We start from the raw sequence: 7,413 nt of genomic DNA on the forward strand, positions 1-7,413 counted from the left end.
TCTCCCGTTAAGCTCAGCCCTATGGACCAGTTGTCACGTTCTGTTGCCTTTGGGCATTTGTAGTATTTTTACTATGTTTTATTATGTTGCACATATAAGCCAGATGATACTGTATGTGTTCCAAGAAAGAGAATTTAAAACATTGTTTTGCTTGAGAGATAGTACAGTGGGGGGCCAGAGAGATAGTACAGTGGGGAAAGCCTACATCACTTAACCTAGACTTGGTCCCCAGCACTACAGAGGGTTCCCTGCCAGGGTAATCACTGAGCTCTAGTCAGAAGTAAGTAAATGAGCACTAAACAAATAGTAGTTTTTGTTGTTAGGGCCCACCTAGCTGAAATGACGGCCAACCTCAGCAGTTGGGGGACCAGAAGGAAGAGAGGAAATAACTGAAATAACAAACCCAGAGAAAGGCAGCCAATCCCGAGCTGCCCTTGCCGGAAAGTCCCTAACCACCTGAGGCCCACCAATCAGGAAATCAGTCGGTTGATAGTTGGGGGTTTGGAGGGCTCGGAGATGGGCTTGCTTGCTCTCTGGAGAGAAGACCCTGATCAACTGATCAATCAGTATCTGGACTCTGTGCTTGGCTCGAAAAAAAGCTCTGCTGAACTTTTGCATTTGTGTTGCATTCATTCCTTAGATCACGAACCCCAACATCTGTGGTACTAGGAACTGAATCCATGGTCTCAAGCACACAAGGTGTTAGCTTTACCCTTGAGCCACAAGTCTGGAGAGAGGAGTTGGTAAGAGAAAAAGGCGTGTTGGTTTGGGGGTAAATTGAGATGATGGAGATGAATTTGGTATATGGAGCAATAGCACAGTGGTAGAGAATTGGGCGCGGCCAGCCCAGCCGAGCTGGGTGCGATTACTCCACCCCTCTCAGAGAGCCTGGCAAGCTATCAAGAGTATCTCACCTGCACAGCAAAGCCTGGCAAGCTACCCTTGACATATTCAATATGTCAAAACACAGTAACAACAAGTCTCACAATGGAGACGCTACTGGACCTGCTCAAGTAAATCGATGAACAACAGGAGAACAATGCTACAGTGCTCTGATATATGGGAGGGCCTGGGAGCTGGGAAAAAGTATTTCTAGGTGACTCTGTGAGGGTGTTTCTGGAGGAGATCGGCATTTAAACCCTGAGGGAAGAAAAGATCCCTCATGTCTGTGGGTGGCCTGTGTGGGGAGGCCAGCAGAGAACCCATAGTCGAAGGAAGCAGGACTTTGCTCTCTGCTGGCGCCTGACATGCGTCTCCCTCTGCCATGGACAGTGGGCCCCAACTCTCATTCTCAAACTGGCACTGACCAGATTGCCTCTGGCTGACTCTTGGGAGACTGTAAGTTTTGCTCTGGAATGACACTTCCAGTTTTTCTTTTCTTTTCTTAGTGAGCCCTTCTCTATTCCAACTGCCTTCTCCCCTCCCCTCCCCTGCTCATGAGGCAGGCTTCAGACTTTGTGGCAATCTTCCTGATCCTTGTGGCTACCATCCTTGGGTGTCAGTCTCATGTTATGTTATTTTATACTCCACAAATGAGTGCATTCCTTCTATGTCTGTCTCTCTCTTCCTGACTCATTTCACTTAGAACAATACTCTTCATATATATCCACTTACAAGAAAAATTCAAGATTTCATGTCTCCTAACAGCTGCATAGTGTTCCATTGCATAGATGTACCAAAGTTTCTTTAACCAGTCGTCTCTTCTCGGACACTCACTACCGGTTTTTCTGACTTTGGCATGGAGCTTTCCACCTCTGTAATTGCACGAGTCAGTCCCTAACAGCAGCCAACTTTACTGTAATTCAGGATTTCCGATTGTTCCTGTATCTCGAAAGCACCCTAAGATATTGCATGGAGAAGGTCTACCCCACTGCCTTGCTCTGCAACGAATTGGGGAGTGAAGGTGCCAGGTGAGAGGAATATCCACCGGTGTTAGTTTGGGAAGGTTCAGAGCCTTGCTGGTGTGTGGTGAGGGCCTCTGGCAAATGGGCTGAAGAAAGGTTCTGCAACAGTGGAGTGATAGGAGCGTGAAGAGATGGCCATGGAGGATGCTGACCATCAGATGAGCCAAGCTCATCTGAGTCATTTCTCACTTCTCCTTCCTTCCGTGCCTTCCTCTCTTATAGAAGTAGAGTTACTGAAAGATTCTCCGTAATGCTTTGTAAACAATAAAACTGCAATTAACCAATTGCTCAGGGGAATGGGAATGTTGTGGTTAATTGAATTATCTGATTAGCTGAGAGTTAATTAACCAGAAACCCTTTGTAGTTCTAATCTATGCAAGGAACATTCCCCCACATATAAGTCTTCTCTCCTCCTATCCCCCCCACCCCCCCAAGGAGACAAGGGAGAAGGAAGAAGAGGAAGCAAGAATGTGTGGAGATCTTCTGTTTGGATTTGACAAGAATTCCAATCTCTCCTTGTATCCTTGGTGTTCTACCATCTCATTTATGGAGAACACAAGTCAATACAAGCACAGATTCCCAAGTGCTACTTGACTGATGACAAGCAGAAATATATCTTGGTCATCCCTGGGGTAGCAGGACTGAGAACGATTGGGGGTTTTGGAACATGTCAGCTACACTTAGAAACTCTGGTCCAGTGGACTGTGAGACTATGACTGAGCAGAGGGGCAGCTACCAACACCATTTCAAGCTTCTGGTCTGGAAAAAATGGGTGACTCCCCCAATTTTTGGTTTGCGTTTTCTTTAGCCACCAGTGTTTCCTCTAGTATGTCTTGGCTTCTTCTGAAGGATGTGTCCTAAACTATCTTGCAGGATTTCTGGTTCCAAAGATGAGTATGGCACGCACCATGTCCATAATAGTTGTCATCAGCATGGACCCTGGTCGTGGTCAGAATGGTCAAAGCCAAGGAAGAGAGAGAGAGAGAGAGAGAGAGAGAGAGAGAGAGAGAGAGAGAGAGAGAGAGAGAGAGAGAGAAAGAGATATGGAGAGAGACAGAGTGTGATGAAACTTTAGTGAAGAGACCTCCATCTCAGAATCTCAGAAGGCCAATCCCTGAGGTTCCCTTTGGACTAAATCTCTGACATTCCACTTCCTTTCCTCTTCTTCCATCTCCAAGCAGGATGAGAAAAGCCTGTTCTGGGAAGTAAGTATTTGCTAATTTTGGCTCACACTTGTACCTTCACAGATGAGAAGAAATCAAAGTGACAACCACAGGCATTGTTAGCCACTAAATCAAGTGTTGGTTTGATGAAGTTGCCAGGCTTTGCTGCTGTTGTATTTTTAGGCAATGAAAAGAACAGTTTTTTCTCTGAATCCTAGATTTATATTGCTTTCACTTAGCCAGTGAATAATTGATAAGTTGGGGCATATTAACATTGAACAAAAGAGCCCAGTGGTAGCAGGGTCCTGGGAAGGCTGCCTAAATCAATACACACTCGTGAATTTTGAGTGTGAGAGGTTGAGCGGAGAAAGAACACAGATTTAGACCTCCATTAATATTTGAATCGCACTCTTCATAGGAGAGACTCGCTCCAGCCCAAATCTTAACCAAAGGGGCTTCAGAACTACGGCTTCTAAACAAATTTGAAAATGAGTGATTTTCCTTGCCAAAGATTTTAGGAGGAAAAAAAAATCCATCATCTTTTTGCTGTCAGAAAGCATCTATTAAAAATATAATTAGAGTATTTTTACAAATTAAACATGTCTGTGAAAAACTTGTCCGACTCAATGTTTGTAATTGCTCAAAAAGGAAACGTGTTGCCCTCCATGGACCAACCCAGCTACGGTGGAATATTCCAAGCATGCCTGTCTACTCCCTCCTTCCCTCGCAGGAGTCAGCCTTTAAAATTTGATTAATCTAAACATTTTGTAAGGTGTCAAAAGAGGTTTCCTGCCTTATGCCTCATGGTCACCCAAAGTGCCAGCCCGGCTGAGGCCAAAATAACCTCATCAGTCACAATTTGCTTTGCAAGGGCCTCCCATCAGGCCCCAATTTTAGCTATCAAAGCTAGAAATTTTAAACCAAGTGAGAAAATGTTTCCAATTTTAATGATTCATTGAACTCAGCATTCTGCTAGAAGGTTGTCTTTTGTGACCAGAGGCACATACACCACTAAGGCCATTTGGAGATGGGGACAAGTTGTCTACTTGGCTACTGATAGTCCAGTGTCTGTGGGCAGAGGGCTCACTTTGTCGGAATCCAGGTACCACTCCCAGTGGGAGGGCCCGACACTCACTCTCCATCTAGCCTCCAGCCTGCCCTAAAGAAGAGCAGTTCCCTCAGGCTCTGCTTGTTTACTCCTGATACCCGTGAACTTGGCTGGAGCGAGAGCACAGCAGGTAGGGCGTTTGCCTTGCATGCGGCCAACCTAGGTTTGATTCCTTCATCCCTCTCAGAGAGCTCCGCAAGCTATTGAGAGTATCCTGCCCGCACGGCAGAGCCTGGCAAGCTTTCCGTGGTGTATTTAATATGCCAAAAACAGTAACGACAAGTCTCACAATGGAGACGCTACTGGTGCCCCCTGGAGCAAATCGATGAACAACGGGAGGATAGTGTTACCCGTGAGCTCACCACCTTATGAACAGACTGTTCCATCCCACCACACCTTGGATTCAGAAAAGAGGTCTTTTATTTATTTATTTTTGTGCAGGATGCAGAGTGTGGGGTAGCTCCCAAGCAGTGCACAGGGAGGACCTAGCAGTTACTCTGGGTAATCTTGGCCAACTGAACTGCATAATTTAGTGCTTGAGTCTGATTGTGCTGGAGGCCCCTCTCCCCACCCAACCCCAGGCCCAGGGCCATACATACTTAGCCACACAGTGGGTGAGTTGGATGCAGTGGAGGATTCAAACTCAGCTCCGGGTGCATGCAAGGAACTTTGAGCTCTCACTCTGATCCCAGAAGGAGGCTTTTAAAGCTTGCAATATGCAAGCTACCTCTAAACTTTTGCCTGAAGGAGAGAATTCTTCAGCCTTTAGAGACCAGGATTTCTGGACTGGATCTCCAGCACTGCTCTTCTGCCTGGAAGCAGTTAATGTGAGGAATAATTCAGAGCATGTGTTCATTACCGGGTCTTTGAGGCTAAAAGAAAAAAAATTGGCCCCTCCACAGTACAGATGGTATTTGTTCTTTCTCTGGAATTCTCACGCTGTAGATCTTAATTAATGAATTAATGAAATTTTTTCAGCTGAGTGGTCCTGAGGAACACTTATTTTTGAAAACTCCCCTTCTGCCTCTCCACATGGTTGGCCCGTTTCTCCTCCAGCCGCTAATTAACAAGCAAGGGAAGGTCAAAGAGACAGTTCTTAGATTTGCCGGAAAGAACGGAGATTCTTGATTCACATTTCAAGATTTAAAAAAATACGTATCTGACCCCACATTTGTACATAGCAGGATCGGCTCCATTTTGGTGGCACTCCTGTAGCCTGGGTCCCACTTTGGGGGACAGGGAAAGGGAGATGTCGCCTGAGAAGAAAGAGCCCAGCCACTGGCAAGTGGACCAGAGTGCTGGGCACAGCTCTAGCAGTTTCTAGCGCTGTGCTGACTTGGGTAAGCTGTAGAAACCTTCTGGAGCCGACCTCTCTCTTTTCCATAGTGGGATCAAAAATCCTGGCATACAGGGTTGTTATTTTAAAGTGAGGTAAGGTAATCACAGGACAGTATAGGATGTCAGTTAGCTACCCCTATGTAACAAAGCTCCCCCAAATACAGGAGCTAAGCAAAACTAAGCAAGTGTTGCTTTCCGCTCCGAAGTCCGTGGGCTCAGACATGGCTGATACTGCCCGGCCTGTGTGCACTGATGAATGGGCTGAACTGGAACATTTCCAGGGGCCTTGTTTGCACGTCTGGCAGTCAGCTGGCATTCTTGGATGACTGTCAGCTACCAGCTGGCTAGTTTGGGCTGATTCACAGGGCAGGGGTGCAAAAACACGACAGCAGCATGGTCTGCATTTGAAACAAACCCCATGTCACTGCTGTCACTTTCGGTTGGCCAGCACAGGTCTTTCAAGGACAGGGAGAGATGGACTGCACCACTTGGTAGCCCAATGGGAGGACGTGCAAAGTCACTCTCTGTGACAACCCAAATGCACCTACCCCAGTCCCTGACTGAAATACTCTGAAAATGACAGCTATCACAGATGTCATACTGTGCATGGCAAAGGGGGTTCTGGCTGTCTTGGAGACACACCTGGAAGTGTTCAGGACTTACTCCTGGCTCTGCACTCAGGAATCACTCCTGGCAGTGCTTGAAGGACCATGTGGTATGCCGGGGATCAAATCCAGGTCAACCATGTGCAAGGCAAATGCCCTACCCGCAGTACTATTGCTCCAGTCCCTGGCTTATAACTTCTTAGTGGAAGTATTTAAGAGATGACCTTAAGAAACTTCATGTCTTAATCATTTTACTGGCCATAAGTCCTGATTCTGATTTTTAGTCCTATCCACGAAGTGATGGGGCATCGGATGAAGTCACAGGGCAGAGATTAGGGATGCTTTGAGGTCTCCTTGAGAGTGGAATGGAATGGGGAGATCTCCTACCAGAAAACTGGGGAGTTTGGAGCCAGGCCACTCAGAGCCGGTCTGAGGCCCTGGTCATAGTCACTCAATCAGGGAAGGGGGTGCATTGTTGAGTCTGATTATGGGCCTGTTGTCGACCCCTTAAAGGCTTTCTTTAGCTTTATGGACCCCCATTTTTACCGCAGTTTACTCCTGTCTGGGAGAGCAGAAATGTAGCTCGCAAGAATGGGGATTCACCTTGCACTCGACTCAGTGCCTGAGGCTGCAGCAGGACCTGGATACAGGAGAGAAGGGGAATCCCAGTGAGTGCCCACCTCATGTGGGGCACAAGTCTGAGCTCGCCCACTCTCTCCCTTTGCATCCTCACTCTCCACTGCCCTCAGCCCCCTCGGAGAGATGATGAAGCACAAGTTCAGAGAGACTGTATAGTTTGGCTAAGGCTGCACAGCCAAGGTGTGGTAGAACAGAGGGGAAAGAGCATGTGCTGGGGCACTGCTAGTAGCGCCAGGGAATTTCTGGGCCACTTGAATCAAAGCGAATCTGACTCCTTAGAACGGAAACCAGATCCCCTAGCACGGGGCACCTGTAAAATGTTTTGTGGGAAGAGGGGGCTCAGGAAACCAGCAGACTGACTCCCACGGGCTCCTCCCAGGGCTGACTGGAGGAGACAAATATCCCTCTAATCTGGGAACTCTTGATGGAACACCCAGAATGAACCAAACCAGCCTGCAAAGTGCTTGGCTCTGTACCACCCCTGATACCCTTGGTCTTGGGGTATTTGTCAGTTTTCCCAGGCAGTGCATGGGGAGGGGGTGGCAGGCACACCCCCCCTCCCCATGCTCAGTGGAGCAAATGGATGAATGGACTCAGCTTGGAGATGCCGCCAAGAGGAGGGACGGTCCCAGTGACAGCAGCCAAGCAGGAATGAC

This window comes from Sorex fumeus, unplaced genomic scaffold (assembly GCF_029834395.1).
Source record: "Sorex fumeus unplaced genomic scaffold, SorFum_2.1 ptg000126l, whole genome shotgun sequence".
In the NCBI taxonomy this organism is placed as follows: Eukaryota; Metazoa; Chordata; class Mammalia; order Eulipotyphla; family Soricidae; genus Sorex; species Sorex fumeus.